The sequence below is a fragment of the Tachypleus tridentatus genome, chromosome 8 (genome assembly GCF_004210375.1).
Source record: "Tachypleus tridentatus isolate NWPU-2018 chromosome 8, ASM421037v1, whole genome shotgun sequence".
Lineage (NCBI taxonomy): Eukaryota > Metazoa > Arthropoda > Merostomata > Xiphosura > Limulidae > Tachypleus > Tachypleus tridentatus.
In genome coordinates this window covers 98,538,010-98,558,422 of record NC_134832.1, presented here as the reverse complement: position 1 = coordinate 98,558,422, position 20,413 = coordinate 98,538,010, and the positions used below count along the sequence as shown (strand labels likewise).

General features: G+C 34.0%; 1 protein-coding gene across 5 annotated transcripts in view; it reads right to left on the bottom strand.

The window, feature by feature from the left end:
- The window catches only part of LOC143223030 (D-glucuronyl C5-epimerase B-like), a 162,227-nt gene extending 150,393 nt beyond the window's left edge, over positions 1–11,834 (bottom strand). For 3 of the 5 annotated variants that reach the window (XM_076450405.1, XM_076450403.1, XM_076450406.1), the window contains exon 1: positions 11,680–11,834. The gene's annotated coding sequence lies outside the window, so the exon portion shown is untranslated. Of the gene's footprint in view, positions 1–11,669 lie in introns of all 5 variants that reach the window. The other 2 variants (XM_076450404.1, XM_076450407.1) reach the window with 1 other exon arrangement.
- Between the last annotated feature and the right edge of the window lie 8,579 nt (positions 11,835–20,413).

Below are 20,413 nucleotides of genomic sequence, written 5' to 3'. Positions count from 1 at the left end.
GTGATGTATCCTCAATTGTTTGTTTGTTTTGAGTTTTGCGCAAAGCTACTCAAGAGCTATCTGCGCTAGCCGTCCCTAATTTAACAGTGTACGACTAGAGGGAAGGCAGCTAGTCATCACCACCCACCGCCAGCTCTTGGATTACTCTTTTACCAATGAATAGTGGGATTGACCTTCACATTATAACACCCCCACGGCTGAAAGGGCGAACATGTTTAGTGCGACCGGGATTCAAACCGGCGACACTCATATTACAAGTCGAACGCCTTAACCCACCAGGCCATGCCGGGCCTCGTATCCTCAATTAAATCAACTAGAATATTAACTACATCCAAGGATATTTGCTTTAGGTATATATTTATCCAAATTTCAATAATATTTGTTACTTATCAGAAAACGATCAGGCTATTATGTAATTTATGGAAACACGTAAAATAATGAAGAAGCTATCCTTAGTAGATTAACTCTCAAACCATTGATTGGACAATTGGCTTTTTATATGCATCTCTGTTTTTGTTAACGGCAAAACTACTTAAGCTATCTGCCGTCGTCCCTAATTTTTTGAACTGCCTATTAGAGGGAATGCAATCGGTAGCACTCGCCGCCAACTCTTGGGCTACTCTTTATCAACGAATAGTGAGATTTACAGTCACCATTTTCAACACACTTTCCAGGACTAGGTTCAGTTGAGGACTTGGGTGCTTTGAGGCAAGGGCTTCCCTGTGGATTATGCAGTGGGTCCAAAGTGCATAAAGAGCTTTGCTTCGTATGAGTGCCTGCAATCCTCCATAAGAACCAACGCACTTAGTCCAGTCTAAGTTGTTTTCACATAAAGTGTCAAAGATCTCAAACAAGTCTTGAGCCTCTGTACCTGCAGTGATACTTTTACAAAAGAGAAGGTTTTCCACAGTTTGTCACCACCCACGAACCGTATGTAGCAAATCAAATGAACATCCTTGTTACTATCCATCGCCTCATCTAGCTGTAACCCAAATTCTTCCCCTTTCTTTTCTTCAGTTAGCTGATCGGCCTAGTGTTTGATTCGATGACTGTTAGTATTGTTGGATAAACGCACATTTGACAGCAGTCTTCCCGCAGATACACCAACCATAATATTCACAATATCTACTGCAGCCGGTAAAATCAGTTCTTCTGCGATAGTGTGAGGCTTTTCACATTACACGATTCTATATGCCACCTTCTAGGATGTTAACAAAGCACTGCTTGGTATTGATGCTTGTTTAAAAATGTACCTTTTTGTTCTTTCATTTCTTTTAACTTTCTGGTAAAACAATCACAGGATTTACTAGCCATGTTAGGATGATTGGTCTCTAAGTGGTGTTTTAGTTCACTTGAAAGCATGCATTCTGGAGCCAAAACATTTATACACAATACACACTGCGGACACACTTTATGATTGTCATCTACCGAAGTAAAACCAAAATCTAAATAACTATCGTCATATTTCCAATATCTCTGTTTCTTCACAACATTGCCACTGGTCTGTGGTTCACCATTCTTTTCTTCACTGCTACACTTCTTACTAATGTTCAAAAATCTTTCCATTTTTATGCACAAGGACTAAAAATCAAGGAAATAATTCACTGAACTTCGCTAGACTTCGCAGGCACTTGTTAACAACACCCTTCAGTTATTTCGACTTTCAGATCACGGAAGAGTTGGGATCAGTTTGCAGCGTGCACGGAAGAACAACAACTGGCGAAGACATTTTCATGGAAGTGCATAAAATTTTGCAAGACTATAACCTTCAGTGGAATCAACCTAGAGGTGTAACAGTTGATGGAGGAAAAAACATGACTGGAGTAAAGAAGGGTCTGGTGGGGCTGATCAGGAAACAGTTGAGAGATCTTCAACTCCCAAGCACTCTGTTCATACACTGCATCATACATCAGCAAGCACTCTGTGGAAAAGACTTAAGATATTTCTTGCGTACTGAAACCAGTCATTCATTTCTGCAGTGAACTTCATTTGGGGTCATGCACTTAATCATCGCCAGTTCAAAGCGTTTCTTAAAGAAATTGATTCGAATTTCTGTGACTTGCCTTATCACACGGCGATGAGCTGGCTCAGCGGCGGTAAAGTCTTGTCTCGTTTTTATAAGCTGAGAAGAGAAATAGATATATTTCTTATCGAGAAATATAGAGCCGATCCACTTCTGTTGGACCCAACCTGGTTGTCAAAGTTATCATTTTTGGTTGACATCACATCCCACATGAATTAATTGAACTTGAAACTTCAGGGGAAGAATAACCTTGACTGTGATCTATATAGAATCATTAAAGGATTTCGGAGAAAGCTGTCATTGTTTGAAGCACATTTGGAAGGAGGAAACCTCTCTCATTTTCAGTGTTTCAATGATTTTCATGCTGGAATCACAGAAGATGTCAACCTGGAGTTTCAGAAGAAGATTATTGGTTATTTAAATAAGCATTTTTAGAGAGATTTTCGGATCTCGACAGAATCGAAAGTGACATTCTCCTTTTTCAGAATCCTTTTGATTGTGTCATTGATGACGTGCCAGTGGACCTTCAGCTGGAGGTCATCGATTTACAAGAAAATGACTTGTTGAAAGCAAAACACAGAGAGGGGCAACTTACTGAATTTTGCAGCTGCATAGCTGAAGATGATATTCCAAAGCTGAAGCAGTTCGCATCTGGTATGGCATCAGTGTTCGGTACAAGTTATGTCTGTGAACAAGCATTTTCAAAAATGAAGTATGTGAAGTCGGTACATCGATCAAGGTTGACTGATGAACATTTGAAAGCAATTCTAATGATTAAATGGAGTAATTCAAAACCGAACATTGAAGATATTTTGAAAGCCAAACTCCAATTTCATAAATCTCACTAACTTTTTTGCAGCTTAGTGAAATTCAGATATGTACTCACTATGTGCGATGTGACAATTGTTTTTGCTAATGTCACCTTCTTTGATAAACTTTTGGTAAATAAAAATGTTGGTTGTATTTATGTTTGTTTTTTATTATATGTGTGTATCGCATGCTACTCCCACATGGCTAATGTGGCATCCTAAACTTAGTGTTAAGTCTTTTACAGAGAGCTTTCGTTCTAGCTTATGAGTATTGGACACAATGATCATGAGGTCCACGCTTCTCATTCCCAAAGTAATCTGCCCCCCTGTGAAAAAAGTTTGGTGATCCCTGAGCTTGAGGAAATGCAGCTAATCTACTGTACTTACCACCTGAGCTAAGATTACCTGTTTGACACAATAAGAAATGATCATTAGTTTTATATCACACTCACAGCCCCAAAGTACAGATAATTGTTTTACAGCAATCGGAAACAAACAATAGTTCGTTTGTTTTGAAATTCGCGCAAAGCTACACGAGGGCTATTTGCGCCAGCCGTTCCTAATTTAGCAGTTTAAGACTACAGGGAAGGCAGCTAGTCATCACCACCCACCGCCAACTCGTGGACTACTCTTTTACCAACGAATAGTGGGATTGACCGTAATATTATAACGTCCCCACGGCTGGGAGGGCGAGCATGTTTGGTGTGATGTGGATTCGAACCTGCGACCCTCGAATTATGAGTCAAGTGCCTTAACCATCTGGCCATGCTGGGCCGAACAAACATTTGGTCCTTAAGTTCAATATTCCAGACACGATAATCATTAGGCCACTGAAAAACAACCGTTTTTATTGTTGTTGAATTTTGTACAAAATTCTTGAATGCTGTTTGCACTAGCCTTCCTTAACTTTGAAATGGAAAGCTATACGGAAACCAACCCGTAGACTACTGTAATCGAATAATGAGCTTTGACAATCACTTTGTAATGCACTTACGGATTTAGTTTTATTGTTGGCTGGGGCTTTCGAACTACAGAACCTCAAAATCACAGTCCAGCATACAAACCACTGAGAAGCCATCGGCCCACAAAAAAAGTGTGTGTTTGTGTTATAGCAAAGCCAAATCGGGATATTTGCGAGCCCACCGAGGGGAATCAAACCCCTAATTTTAGCGTTGTAAATCCGTAGACTTACCGCTGAACTTTTATGATTATAGATTCTGAAACAAGGAATTGTTTGATATGCCTTCAATCTCAGTAATTGGAACATAAACTCGAAGAGGCACTAAAATGGTTAGTTACACTTCAGAAAACAATACTATAGGATGTGTGATAACAGGAAAGAATATGAATGGTATGAGAAGAGCAACAACTATTATCATAACAAACAGGCTGTATAATATACAAATAAACAATTAATTAACTTGGAAAATGTAATGTGAAAACATTTTCACACATGGAATGAAAAGAACAGTGAAGTAAACTGTTATACTTTCCCAGATATGTGGTTTGGTTTGTTTTGAATTTCGCTCAAAGCTACACGAGAGATATCTGCGCTAGCCATCCCTAATTTATTAAAGACTAGAGGGAAGCCAGTTACTTATCACCACCCACCGCCAACTCTTGGGCTATTTTTGCCAAAGAATAGTGGGATTGACCGTCACATTACAATGACCCCACGGATGAAAGGGCGAGCATGTTTGGTGTGACGGGGATTTGAACCCGCGACCCTCAGATTACAAGTCGAGTGCTTTAACTACCTGGCCATGCCGGGCCATCCCAGATATGTGATTTGTTCTTACATAGTTTGTACGATATGTTTAAATGGAATCGGAGACTCACGCACTTTTCATGACTACACACGTTATGATTTCAGGAATTAAACATTAAGAACATGCTACCAACAACAAGAGTCGAAAACCAACGGTGCACTTTCCCTGATATCCCTCTTAATGGATCTAACGACAATTAAACCGATACATCGAAAAATAACTAGGTGTTACAGCGGAAACTGAAGATATTTGGAAGTAATACCTTACCTACAGTGTCTATAGCATCTTGAAACTCGAACATCAAGCACGTTGCAGTGGTATATGGGATAGCGGATATTTCTAAAACTAATAAAATCACTATAAGAGCGCAATTGAAATGGATAGAATTTTATTTTTCTAGCAACGTTTTCATCAACTGTTCTTTTAGGCTTAATATAAAAACATAATGCCTATTAAAACTGTGATCTGATTTTATTGCATTTACCTACCAGAGTTGTGCGGATTTCAAGTTTTATTTAAAAAGAAAAACCTTTATAATTTCCACTACGATGACAAACATAAGTAGTTTTTTTCAACATCTCTAGGGCTATATATTAAACTCCTGCACTATCTATACAATCTTTTGTTAAAATACCGTGAATATTTTTCCAGACATTTTATTTTAATACGCCATATATTTGTGATAAAAATAAGTTCAACCGAAAATATTTTTTTATTATTATTCCATATAATTTAGTATTGTTTTACGTGTCCATAAACATATTTACAATGCTAAAGCCTCAAGCGTTGTATCTGTAACTATTCAATTACTCAAACGCTTCGTGATCAACACAGGAAATCTTGCTTTAATGTCATTTTAACGTGGATGTTCTCTGCTTAAAACGATAACTTACAAACTTATGGGCTGCGTTAAAATATATAGGTGTATTAACCACAAATATAAAACAAAACCAAGAGGTACCAACATGCAGAAACATGCTGTTTTAAAGCAAGAACATAATTAAAGCTTCTCCCATATAAGAAACAATCAACTTCTGCGGAACATAATTGAATAAAAATGCACACAAACATTTTTGTATATTTATGTAAAATCTATATAAACATTTACTCTCCTAAGCCCTAAGTGTTTTAAATACCTCAACATGTTTTTAAAAAAAACCCTCAAACTCCACTCACAATAAATAAAAAAAATATTGATTGCTGTTACATCAGTTTGTCAAAGACCAGTGAAGATCACAGGCAAGTCCATTCCCAACTATTATCTGATTCACCAACAAGAATGACTCAACTTGTTAATTACAAACTAACTGTTATTCCTGGAAGTGAAACAAGCAAACCAGGCTCCTTAATCTTCACTTAACCTTGTTCACCTCTTTAGGGCAATGAAAGTTAATAACCACTGTGTTCTATCAGTAGAAATATGAGAAGCAACTTAACTTTCAAAATTTGACTTTTATAATTAAGGGGGTATAAAACATATATTATATCCCCATACTACAATTCCTACACCCTGTATACACAACCTTACACTTATTAAGTGCAAGCTTCATCTTCCAAGTTGTTGTCCACCTACTAGACTTATTCAGAGTTTCCAGGATATAAAATAATCACAACATTAATCTTTTGCACATTTGTGAACTTTCCTTTAAGCACAAGGCTATGCTATGCTGTGCTCATTGCAGCATTTACCCCCAAATCTGAGCATTACAGGCCCTCTACCTTATCAAATAAGCAAATTTAAATAAATTCCTACTAACAAAATATGTTTGCAATTTCACTCATACATATATAATGAGCCTTTTATTTGAACCCCACAATTTTTCTATTCTGAGTTCCGAACTGCTTGACAAAAGAACATTAAATATAGTTTGCTTTTTTAAAAATATTTATAGACAAATATAAAATGTTAATTTATGACTGGAGAAAACATCTTTATACTCCTGAGTGCTACATCTCAGAAGGGTGTCCTGACTTGCCATTCAATTTTTCTCAGTTATCCTCATCCAGATTTTTCATGTAGTTACACTAACTCCTTATTATGTTGATGCTTATTTTATTAGCAATTTGTTATTAAATTCAACTTTCACTGGATTAGTTACAATATTATTTTAATTTTGTTAATTTAAAAATGCATATCTTTATTTACACTATCACCAGATTCAAAGTTATTATTTACATGTACCTATACAGTACACACATACCAACAAATATGAAGCCTTCATTGGTCTCATACATTTTACTACATTAACAGTTACTTTGTTCCACAAAAAAACAATTTAACAACTATGATTTTGTTAACTTTCTAACCATAAAAAGAAATTACAATTTTGCAAAGCAAGAGTCATACTTAAGTAATAACAATATTGGAAAGTAGACCTTTCTACTCCTGAAAGGAAAATTTACTATGTAAAAGCCACCATATCATAGATCTTCCTTCCTCAAAAATTATCTATTTAGTATTCTCTTAGTATCACTGGCATGATAAAAAAGAAATAATGTTCTTTACTAAAGCACATATAATAGAGTATCAAACACTTAAATGTTTATATTTTAGCACTGCAATTATACAAAAACAATAAAACACTATAATTTTAAATTTTCACAACATTTTTGAGTTTTAGTTGTCACCATAATATAGCTTTCCACTTGACATGCCTTAATAATCTTCACCTACATTATAAAAGTATCTGATAATGTGATAACTTCCTAACAGTAAATAAAGAACTTTCTTTTCCAATGTAGTTTCAAACAGTAGTAAAAATCAGGAAAATACTGCTCTTCCTTAAATCTCAGAATCACCAGCAAACTTATAAAAACTCTTTTCAATCCTGTGATGTAAATAAAAAATACCAAAGTTCCCAAACCAGACCATTCATGGACCTCTTAGCAACATTCTTCAAGAGGAATCCCTATTATCTGTACTTAGGTCAATACTAGCATTACTAGGTCAGTTTATGTTATACTATTCAATACTTAATTTTTCCACCAATTCTATAAGCATTTATCTTTGTTATTCATACCTTAGGTGGCACCTTACCAAAGACTTTCATAACAAGTGCAAATTGTGTTTATGAAACACTTATGCACCCACTAGTAGTAAGACAAAAACTTTAAAACTACACTGAAAATCATTTATTACATGAAAAGTCTTAAAATACTTCTAAAATAACATCCTTGTAATTTTCATTTAATTAGTAATACCAGTAGTATATATAAGTTGCTAAATACTAAAGAAATTCTAGAGTTAAAAACTTATTGAAAAACTATAACTTAGCTATTTACATGTTCCAAAATCCATGAGTTACAAAGACCACACTATTTCTTTCACTTGTTATCTATGGTTAGTACTTAACAGATTTCTCATCTGTTCATTTTTCTCAAAGTAATGAATGATTTTTTCTTAAGTGTTATTCCTGTTGAAGAGAAAGCTTTCTTAAAAAAAAAAAAAAAGACTCCTGATGCTTACACAAATTATTTCAAAAACCCTTTAAAATCTTAGAGTTATTAATGATAAATATAACTTTATTTTTTCAAGTCAAAATTCAAATTAGGCTCCATTTGGAGTTCCTATGATAAAGATTGGTAATATGATCTCGATTTCAAGAGGCCAAGAAGAATACAGGAAACTAAGGCTATGTAAATGTTAACAAGGTGTTAGAACTTCTTACCAGGAGCCATTTACAAATGTTACTGAAAAGTGAGAATCTTAAAGAACAATTCTTAGCATTGTTGTTGTTGGTTTTCTACACAGTTTTCTTGCCTTACTAGTTTATTAGTGTTTTGATGAGACATCTTGACTTTCAGAAAGATTTTTATATGGGGTCTCACAAAAAATTAACTAGTAAACCATATAATATAACGTTAATGTAAAAAGTTGGCTTAAGAAGTTCAAAGCAAATTATGGTGCTTGTATACATGAGTATTTTTGCAAGTGGGAGATTACAAAACTAAATGGATCCTTTAGGAGATTGCTTTCAGATTTTTGTTGTCCACTATTTACATTAACCATTTAGACAGCTTTTGTAATTATATCTCTTGTATATAATTCTAGGGTCTCTGAAAATGCTAAAATTCTGGGAAGAGCCTCATCTGTTTTGAATGCTTCTCTTATTTAAAAAACCATTTGTACACTCTTTATTCAATAGATCAAAATACTAAAATGAGTTTTGTATGTAATATAGTGAAGTGCAAGATTATAAACTTGTAGAGTACTGAAGTTGGGAAAGAACTTGCTTCCTTTATCAGAAAAGCAATGATTGTGTGGAAAACAAATGTAACTACTCAGAAACTATTATATGTAGATTCTTTTCTTATGGTCAAAGAAGCTAAGAGAATTTTTAGTATCACTTACACAGATTTCTTCATTTAAGAGTAATGCAGTCATTGTATTTTATTATAATTATACCTTGTTAATACTGTAGCCTCTGAAACATGTCTTTCTGCTACAGTTGTTTTTAGCTAAATTGACTGATGAAAAACAATAAATATTCAGGTACCAAAATGAATTCAAAGGATTTATTACTTGAAAAATTACCCAAATCCTACTAATATAATTTCCATAACTTATTTTCTGTGCAGAATCTTATAAAGATTCTGTAAATCTAAGTACATGAAATTCATGAGCTTTCCATTATCCAGATAGCATGTAATATCCTCAAAAACATCAACAGATTATGAAAGCAAGGTTTTCCTTTAGCAAGCCCATCTACACTCTCTTTTATGATATATTGCACCTAATGATTTTGCCAAACTTCTAGGTCTATCTACAATTTTTCCTAAAACAACCTGTAATTTCCAAAGCAACTCTTGTGACCACTCTATATTAAAGAGTAGCATCACCACCTCTTCAATCCTTGGACATCTCCCCACATTCTCTGTCTAAAAAGCAATTTGAATATTTGATTTTTTTCTTCTTTAAAACTCTTTAGTAAGAGACTATTTGGTTCCTCAACTTTCATAATCATAATTTCAATTTGTTTGCTTTTTATTTATCATCAAACAATTAATATTTGGGTGATTCAAATTAATTTTAATATTTCTCATACATCCAGAAAGTCAAGAATATTGTTAAAACACTTTATTGTAAAGAGAGAGCATTTAAAAACTAAATCACCTCATAGTCTTTAGCAAAACCTTTGTCATTAGTAGTATACTTTAAGAGTACATACCCCATTTTGGCATTTTGCCTTCCTTTATTATGCTTAAAACATTTTTAGTACTAGTTTTATGTTATCATCCAGATAAACCCTTTTGAATTTCTTAACTTATTTTTTAACCAACTTCCAAGTTCTGTAAACCTTTCATCCTATTTCTTTCTCATCTTAAAGTTTATAACTTAACAAAGTTTACGGGCAATGAGGAACTTGTTCATCCATCTGGGCCATTGCCTCCACTAAACTATAGAAAAAATTCAAAGCCACCTAATCTGTACTATTCATCTTTTTATCACAATTTTCCTTAACATTCCTTAAATTTAATGCATCCATTACATTCCAAAGATTAACCACTCTATTAGAAAAATAAAACTGTCTTTGTTGAAAAACACTCCCACCCTGCCAAAAGTTATACTTGGTTCACACCTAGTTCCACCATTCTTACCATCATTATTATCAATTCTCTTAAATATCTTTAACACCTCTATGAGATCACCTATAATTATTTTTAAAGGAAAAACAATTTCAGAGCTTAGTTTCACTATCATGAGCACTGCTTTGATGGCTTGAGTTACTTATTTACTACCAGGCAAAGATCATTTTTTTTAATCATGAGACTGAGTGGGTTTCCATCAATATCTTATGTGTTTCAATACACATAATTTATCCCCCTGCAATTACTGTAATTAAAATTCATTTGACAAATATTTTTCTACATGACAGATATAGTATGGTTGATATAAAATAACAAATTATGCACTATTTTTCACTTATAAGTTCTCAGAATTACCAGTAGAGTCATGTCATTCACAAACAATTTAATATCCTCAACACAGTTAGAAATACTTAGGATTATCCTCAACAAACTTTGCTAATTTGCTAATCACACTGCTTGAATACCATTAAACATAACTACAAAAAACAAAAGCCTAAACATTGACACTGAGGCATTTCACTATTAATAAGAGTCCAGTTTAGCTTAATTAGTAATAATCTTTAGTCTTCTCTCATTTAACTATCCTATATTCCAAATCCAATTAATTACTCTTTCCACAACTCTTCCATTTACTTGGTTTGGTTTGAATTTCATGCAAAACTACTCAAGGGCTGTCTATGCTAGCCATCCCCAATTTAGCAGTACAAGACCAGAGGGAAGGCAGCTAGTCACCACCACCCACTGCCACCTCTTGGACTACTCTTTTACCAACAAATAGTGGGATTGACCAGATTGACCATCACATCATAATGCACCCATGACTGGAAGGGCAAGCATGTTTGGCGTGACTGGGATTAGAATTTGCAACCCTTGGATTACAAGTCAAGTGCCTTAACCACCTGGCCATGCCAGGCCTACTCTGTGCTTAAGATGCATCATTTAACTCTAGTATGTCTGTGTATTATTGTGTAAAACTTACAATTGCAATTAGTTTTCTTTAATAACAAGATACCATCTACACCTTAAAATTTAGTGCCAGCAGTATTTGAACTTGTTTATTTACTAACACTTACTACTAGTTTATGCTTTACTTTAGTCTAACACTTAAGTCTACCTCTTAACTTTAAGACTTTGAGGTATTTTTGTCTCTTAGGTAGGTAAAAGTCAAATTGTTTTGTTTGTTTTTGTTTGTTTGGGAATTTCGCACAAAGCTACTCGAGGGCTATCTGTGCTATCAAATTGTTAATCACAATATAACTTTTCTGATACGAACTTAAATTCCAATACAACTGTTCAATTTTTAATGCCAAGTTTTAGTACTGTAGTATTGGTACTAATACTAGTACTAGCAGTAGTACTAGTATCAGTAGTAATAAAATTGATGTTATTATTAATTAAGAAACTATGCATGCGGGAGTTGCGGCACAATATTAACAAAACTTGCGGTCATATGTGAATGATTTACGTACGTTTACTTACATTGACTTACCTTTCTACGAGTCTTTTATCTGCATTTCACTCAATAATAATTTTTAGTGTTATACAGTGTAATAACATATTCACATAAACACAATACCATAGCGTGTAAACTACTAACACCAAACTAGCAGATTTCACGCCTTATGCTTTCAATAACTTGACAACACAAGAAAGAGCCACCTGTCATCTAAACGGGCAAACTGGGGTAAATATATAAAATAAGCACAATATTCTATATAGTATATATTTTAAATCAATAAATAAATTACAACTGTTCTGTCTCTTCCATTAACTAGATAACCACTTTCCTTTGGATTATTGTAATCTCTTAAATTGGGTATTAAAATAAATTTGAGAAAAAATACTTCAATTACCAAGATGTTTAATGAATTTTTCTTAATTATCAGTTTAATAAAAAATGGAACTTTTTTAAGTTTCTAGTATCGTATCGCTGGCCTTCTATGGCTTGGTGAATTAAAGACTCGAATTGAAAGATAAATGTTGCTGAAGTCACAACGTGACGACAAAATCAAATTTTAGTTGGTAAAAGAATTGTCCAAGAGTTAATTAAAACCATTCCTGAGAAGGAAGTTTATTGCAGAACAACCAATGCCAAAACTCATACAACAAATATGTTAATCGAATCTCATTTTTCTAATGTTTTTGAAACCATAGGTTTATTTATTTTCTGTCATTAGCTTTTTAAAAATAGAAATACACAAAAGACAATTTTATTTTCTCTTTTATCAGTGCCTCCCGCTAGTACAGCGATATGTCTCCGGATTTACAATGCTAAAATTAGGAGTTCGGTAGCCCGATGTGACTTTGCTATAAGAAAAACACACACACACTTTCATTAGTTTCTACATGATATGTAGTCAATTGTTTGGATTTATTTTCTCTTTTATGCTCGTTCCCCGCTAATACAGAGGTAAGTTTACGGATTTACAACGCTAAAATCAGATGTTCGATTCCCCTCCATGGGCTCAGCAGATAACTCGGTGTGGCTTTGCTATCAGAAAACTCCTACTTTCAGCTAACACCTTCATTCTCAGAAACTTTTGTAATCTAAACTACAACATTTATGATGCAAGTGAATATTTCATAGCTCATGTACCTACTAATTTCTACATCTTCCAAAACTAGTATGAAATGTATTTTTTATACAGTTAACGTTTGAATATTCCTACTCGGTGTTTGTATATTGGCTGTCACATCCAAGTTGACTAGATGTCGCGATGTCATTAATATATACTTATCATTTGAAATTGAGAATGTCACGTACAACTTAGAAACATTCTGCGGATAGGAAACGTATATTGTAGAAAAGCAATGTAAGTGTCACTGCATACTACAGAGATATCACACACAGCCTTGTTACGTTTATAAAAGTTAGATATTTTATTATTTTTTCATTTCTCTCTTGGTTTTACCATTTTCTTGCATTTGCCTCTTATTTTTGGTTGTCCTTTGGTTTGTTTACTATGTTCTGCCGTAGACTCCATTAGCCTGATGGTAATAATACAAGATAGAAGACACACCATAACTCATTTCACTTTACACATTTATATATCTGTTAATTTTTTACTACATAATATAAAATATAAAAAAGAAAATTGTTGATATAAAACTGACAATACACTCTGAATAGAAAAAACAACAACATGTAAATTTAGAGAAAATCATATAGCTCAAATCATTTACTATGTGATAATGGTTGATACTGGTACCCGATAAAACGTTCCTGAACTTTTGAGTTTTAAAATGGATATTAAACATCTTAACCTCACATTAAAGTAAGGAAACTTGGAAACCCACTCCACTTAATTGATGACAAATGATTGCGTAACTTTATATATGTTAGAAATATTTCACATTACATTTTCAAAACGAGTAGTTTAAGATATCTTAAGAACAAAAAAAAAAAAAATGGACAACCTTAAAATATTTTTGAAAAGAAATGTGAAAGAAGGTAAGTGGAAAAAATGATTTTCAACATATTACACTAAAATACCTAAAATATTACCAATTAAAACCAAAATCACAGTTTACATTTATACCTGAAAAATTAAAATAAATATTAATAATACTGGTAAACTTTCTCAATTTTAGGATAAACAGACATATTTATATAAAGAGAGGTAGATTGGAAGATTCAACATTAAAAACCGAGTTTCGATACCCGCGGTGGGCAAAGCACCGATAGCCCATTGTATAGTTTTGTCCTTAAATAAAAAACAAACAAACAGTTTTTCCATATACAAATAAATAATTATTTTGAGGTGATCCCACCCTACATATCACTGACCATGAGAAAAGCATGGTTATTTGAAAAATAATCCAGCAGCTTTCATACTTTGATGTTGAAACCCTTTAGAGTATTCAACATTTTTAAAACTTTAACCTGCCAAAAATTATTTAGATTGACTGAATAGGTTTGGTTTGTTTGTTTTTGAAATTCGCACAAAGCTACTCGAGGTCTATCTCTGCTAGCCGTCCCTAATTTAGCAGTGTAAGACGAGAGGAAAGGCAGCTAGTCATCACCACCCACCGCCAACTCTTGGGCTGCTCTTTTATCAACGAATAGTGGGATTGACCGTCACATTATAACGCCCCCACGGCTGAAATGGCGAGCATGTTTGGCGCGACCGGGATGCGAACCCGCGACCCTCAGATTATGAGTCGCACGCTTTAACACGCTTGGCCATACCGGGCCAAATAGGTTTGGAGTAATTAAACAAAAGACTTTACAAAATAGAAACAGAATGAAGTTCAATTTTGTCTCCCTTTGGACATTTCCCAAAGTTCAATGTGCTTAAATATAATTTATGGTTGAAATTACCTGAATAGACTACGAGTAGTTATTGTGCAAACAATCAAATATTTCATCTTTATGTCTATATATATACTATACTAAAAAACATGTTCGCCCTTTCAGCCGTGGGGGCGTTATAATGTGATGTTCAATCCCACTATTCGTTGGTAAAAAAGTAGCCCAAGAGCTGGCGGTGGGTGGTGATGACTAGTTGCCTTCCCTCTAGTCTTACACTGTTAAATTAGGGACGACTAGCGCAAATAGCCCTCGTGTAGCTTTGCGCGAAATTAAAAAAACAAAGAAAATGTTATATCGTTTAGCAGCAACAGTATATATATATATAACTCTACATTGCAATCGTATGTATAAAATTGTGTAGGAAATTACGCGTAGTGGTTGTTGAAAGAGATGAGAAGAAATTGTAGGGCAAAATACCAAGAAGTTAACTAATATATTTAACAAATACAGTAAAACTTGTCTAAGCCAGAAATATCAAAATTTTGCAGCATTATCTTAAGATTTCTCTTATAAAAGGCCCTCTATATGGCGGAACCTGCCTAAATCGGACGGAAAACTATCTTTCACCTACTTCATCTATCAACAAGTAGAATAACAACTTGAGTAATGCAGAAAAAAATGTTTTTGATTACATGTTAATTTATGAATAATTTGTTTAAATATTAAATTCTCGGACATTATGTTACAGTAAGTATTGGTTAAATATATTGTTCATTTTTTCTGCCGTCGTTATTTTTGCATTCAAATTATATTCATGATTTGTAGAAATATATGTCTTTTAAGTACAAAATTCTACTCTTTAAATAATTCTCACGCAAAATTAATTCCTATCTTCCCTAATTTTAAAATTTAGGGAAAATTTACCATGGATAATATGTAAAAGTGAAAATCCCCGCTGTTTCGAAAATTTAAAGAGGAATCAACTTTCTGGGAATGGAAAGCGAATAATAAAGTATGGATGACAAGTGCTATATTCGATGGATTTTTGAACAAATTAAACAAAAGAATGGAACGAGAAAATAGGAATTTTCTACTTTTCCTAAATAATGCAACTTGTCACCCAAAAGTTCAACTTTCAAATGTTCGTTTAGTCTTTCTACCTCCATGTACAACATCAGTTCTACAGCCACTAGATGATGGAATTATACAGTGTATAAAATTAAAATACAGAAAACTGATGCTTCAACATATTATTCCAAACATGGACGACTCTAAGAGAGCATCTAAAATGACCATGAAAACTGACGTGTTAGATGCAATTGCATTTTTAAGTCATTCATTCAAATGCGTAAAAGATGAATGCGTAATAAAGTGCTTTAGAAACTGTAGATTTATTCTTGATAATGGTGGAGATTATGAAGAAGTTGTCTGTTATGACGATTCTAGTGAAATCCAAACTCTGATTGAGAAGATTGATGTAGATGATTATGCAAACGCAAAAGATCTTGTGAACGTTGACAAGAATGTTTTAACAGAAAATGATGAAATTGATTTTAAATCTATAATAGAATCGCAAGATGGTAACAGTGTGAGAGATTCAGAAGATGAACAATATGGAAAAAATAGTGATGAAATAGAATTCCTGCTTCATTGCAATTGTTAAGTTATATTAACGCTATAAAATTGTATGCAAAAATGAAAGGAGAAAATGAACTTCGTGAATAGGCAGTAGAATTGGCGTTCTCTTTTAACCGCAAGAAAGTCCATTAAAAAAACAAACACGAAACAAATGAAATTGGACATTTTCTTAAAATAAATTTGATTAAGATTTTGTGTATATTTTGAATATCTAGATTGTTCTTATTCTAAGAAACACAGCAAAACAGTATAACTTTATTCACAAGCGTGTTACTTTCCTTGAGTCAAGCAAGTATAACGTTCTGCTCAGGGCCGGATTAAGGGCAACTGATGCCCTAAGCACAGCCCAACAATGGTGCCCCCCTCCATTGCTTAACTGACAAGACACTGATACTCAATAAGTGCTGAAAGTGAAATAAAAGTTAGAAAAGTTATAACCCTTTTCAGTTTTCTTCCAGGTCAGACCCCACAACTATATTAAATAAAATACTTTTTTATTTTTTTAACAGATTGGGCACGGATCAAAATCAAACAATGACTGATCCTTTTATTTAGAAATTATTATCATTAATCACTTCTTTGATTAATGATAATTAAAAAGAATTATTTTTACTGTATATCTGTTTTCACTCTGAGTTAACAATTCTCACTTTGATTCAAACTTTGATGTTAAAAATTCGCAATTTGATGTTCATAAATTCACACTATAATGTAACAAAAATAAAAAATTTACTGAAAACCCTTTTATTAAAAAAATCCCACTTTGATGCTACCAATTTCTCACTTTGAACTTAAAACCCTGTAAGTAAATTATTTACTTATACCTTAATATTTATTTAAATTTTGAAAAAGTTTTCTTCTAGATTTTTTAATTGCAAAGTCTTTGATCAAGTCCTCAAAACTAATTTGGCGTAACAAATCTGTTTTATACTTAGCAGAGACGAGGCATCCAGCCAATCTTGTTACATAGCTGTTCTGTTGAGATTTTTAATATGCTTGTGTTGAGAAAATGAACGAACACACAGCTGAGCAACTTGTGACCATTAATTTTAAAAATATACGCAATACAATGTCTATGTTTGGAAACGCACACTCAATTTTGTCTTCTAAAATTATTTTATAAAATTCAGCATGACTGAATCTGCATTTTACGGTTTTTTATTGCACTAAACTTATGGTGCACATATAATTGAAACTTCTGAAGCTCAGCAGAGAGATTAGTGTCCAAGTCCTCTGAGTAGGCATCAGTTAGCTGTTGGGAACACTGAGAGTACCTTTCAGTTTCAACAGATGAAGTGACACCATTTGGCACATCACTTAGGAAAGAAAATCTGTTTGCTATTTCTTTGTACACCTCTCCTCTTCTTCTCATCTGTGTTTCTAGTTTGTCAATAATTGTGCAGATGGTGGTGACACAGAATTTATCTCTGGCATTCATATCTACTTCTTGGGCATCTCTGCCATTGAGTACCTTCTTTCTGACACGTTTGCGAGTTTGAGCTGCACTGTAATCAAAATCTGGTAGTATTTACTTTGCAACTGCTTCAAATCTTTCAGTGTCATCCCTTAAAGTGTGTAGTTGGTCAGCTAATGACCCGTACAGATCTGCACATGTTTTTAAGTTCACATCCTCAATTTGCAGAACTTGACCTACTTTATGAAACTTTTTGCAAAATCTCATCCCACATGATCAACATGAAAACAAATTCTAGTTTCTGCATCTTATTTGCAATATCATCTGTTTCTCTTCTTGTGTCTCCCTTTTGTGACTGGTCTTCAACTAGATATTCTAAAGCTTCCAAAATCTTAAATACAGACTTCAAAATTGCTGTTGTTGCCATAGCATGTGCCTCCCATCTGGTACCAAAGAGGGATTTTAACACACTTTCATTTCCAAGACAAGTTTTAAGAATTTTCCAACGGCTGGTTGAGGCTGAATAAAATGTATAGAGCAAATGCATTGTAGAGAAAAATTAACTACCACTTGAGAGCAGTCAACAGCACTTTGGCCTGTCAGATTTAGTGAATGGGATGCACATATATGGCAAACTTATTTTCTTCCAAAATACTTTGCTGCATCCCCTTATAACGACCAGACATGTTAGCAGCATTGCTGTAAGACTGACCCGTACGTTTTGAAAAATTAAGTTTGCAAACTTCACGTAAGTACTGCAATACCTGATTTGCCGTTTCCTCAGTTCCAGAAAAGTTAAAAAGTGTTCAATAGGCTGTCAATCTTTTAAGAATTGAAGCACAATACTTAACTGATTTATATGTAATAGATCTGGCATCAAGTCTACTGACAAGCTAAAATAACAAGAATAATTTACTTCCTCAACAATGATCGCGCAGATCTTCTGAGCCATTGGTTCAGTGAGTTCTTCACAGCTGGTTTTGGACAAGTAAGAAGGATTTCCTTTTCAAGAATTTCCATATTTCGAAATGTGTCCTGCTAAAAATGTATCAAACTGACTTATAAGCTCAAGTAGCCATAAAAAAGTTCCCATTCTGCAGTGAACCAAATTTTTCGTCTGCTCCTCGAAAAGCCAGGCCACGTTCAGCTAATGTAGGAATAATAGCTATTACACATTCCAAGACATGTTTCCAGTAATTGTGACCTTCTTTAATTTGTTCTTCCAAACCTTGTCTCAAGCCTAAATTTTATCTGCGAGTTAAGTATGTTAGCATAGTCTCGGTGAGCAGTGCTTCTTTCATGATGATAAATTACAATAGTATTTCGCCAGTCACTGAACCATTCTCTTTCAACAAAATACGAAGAAAATTTAGGGGCAAAAAGTTTACAAACAAAGCAGTAAACAGCCCCTGTTGATGGTGAATACAATAACCACTCTCTCTCTAGCTCGTGGCGTGCGACTCGTAATCCGAGGGTCGCGGGTTATTGCTCACCATTGGCGTTTTACCCCAAAGAAAAGTCTTACACTTTTAGCGTTGTGCGAAATTCCAAAAAACAAACAAAATTGTATCTCGTAAGTTTGCCATTATTGAAAGTCCGGCAAGATTTGTTAAATAACCCATTGTAGTGTTGATAGTCAGCTGGTCCACAGGCAATCCAATAAGCCACATCATCATCAGAGAAGTCCAGTTACAACCCTGGATCTTTTGCTTTAGTTTCTTCATCTTTTGTAGATTGAAGCATTTTACTAGTAAATTTTCATTTTCAGCAATTATTTCAACTTCAGACTGTCTTTTAGAGCAACTTGCATCAATATTAACCCTAGAGATATCAGGAGAATTTACAGTCAAAGTGAGATCAGTTGTGAGACTTGTGCCAGTTGAGCCAGTTTGTGACACCTGAACGTCATCACAATGTTCTGACCTTGAAATGGACAAAGTGGTACTTGTACGTGTGAAGCTTAGTTCAACTTCAATCTTGTCAGAGTCAGATGCAGTACAAGTGACTTCTGATAGCGGAGATGGGTTTTGATTTGAGAGATCCTGTTGTGTAAGTTAAATGAAAAAAAAAAATTAGCTTTCCAGTCTTGGCTATTAAATTCAAAGCCTTTTGTTGTTGTTATTTTTTTGCCAGTTTTCTCTTTTGTGCACCACTTAATTGAACACGTTTCATCTTGCAGTCTGAAAAATACGGAAACAAAAATAAAAAGACACAAAAGAATGTGGATCGTATATAGTTATAATGATTAGAAAAGCACTGAAATTCATAAAGAAAAACGTTAATAAGACAGTCAAACATACTAATCTCTAGGTCTACATTTATACAAAGATTGTCAGAAAGTTATTCTGGATCTAGGTCCATCAACACATAAACATGAATTCATAAATGCCTTCATTGATTTGTTGCATTCTGATTGGTTGAAAACCATTCGAGACAAGTTTCGAATCGATTAGACTGGCTTCAATCCATTTTAGGAGAATTCGTTTTCAGTCATTGCAAAAATTTCATAAAGGTTGTTGGTATGGTAGCTGTATGCAAGAAGTAATGTCAATGGTAATATGCAAATCCATTGTGAGCTAAAAGTCCATTGTCATCAAAAACGCATATTGTAGTAGCCACAGTGATCATTCTGTACTGGTACACATACAAAACATATAATCAATTGTAAACTGTACTGCACATTGAACTACTAAATACTGGGCTAGGCCTAGGCTAGAGTACCCTAATCCTAATCAAATATCTGAAGAATGAGTTGTAACCTCAACTTTGGACTCAAGTTATGACCTGGGGACTTTAGATGTGCCAACAAATCATACATCAACAAAATAGGCATATGTCTGAAACTTTATCTCCATGCCTGGATGCGAAGGCAAATTCAGAACGACGGCCTTAAATTGGAAACAGTCCATTTCATTATTC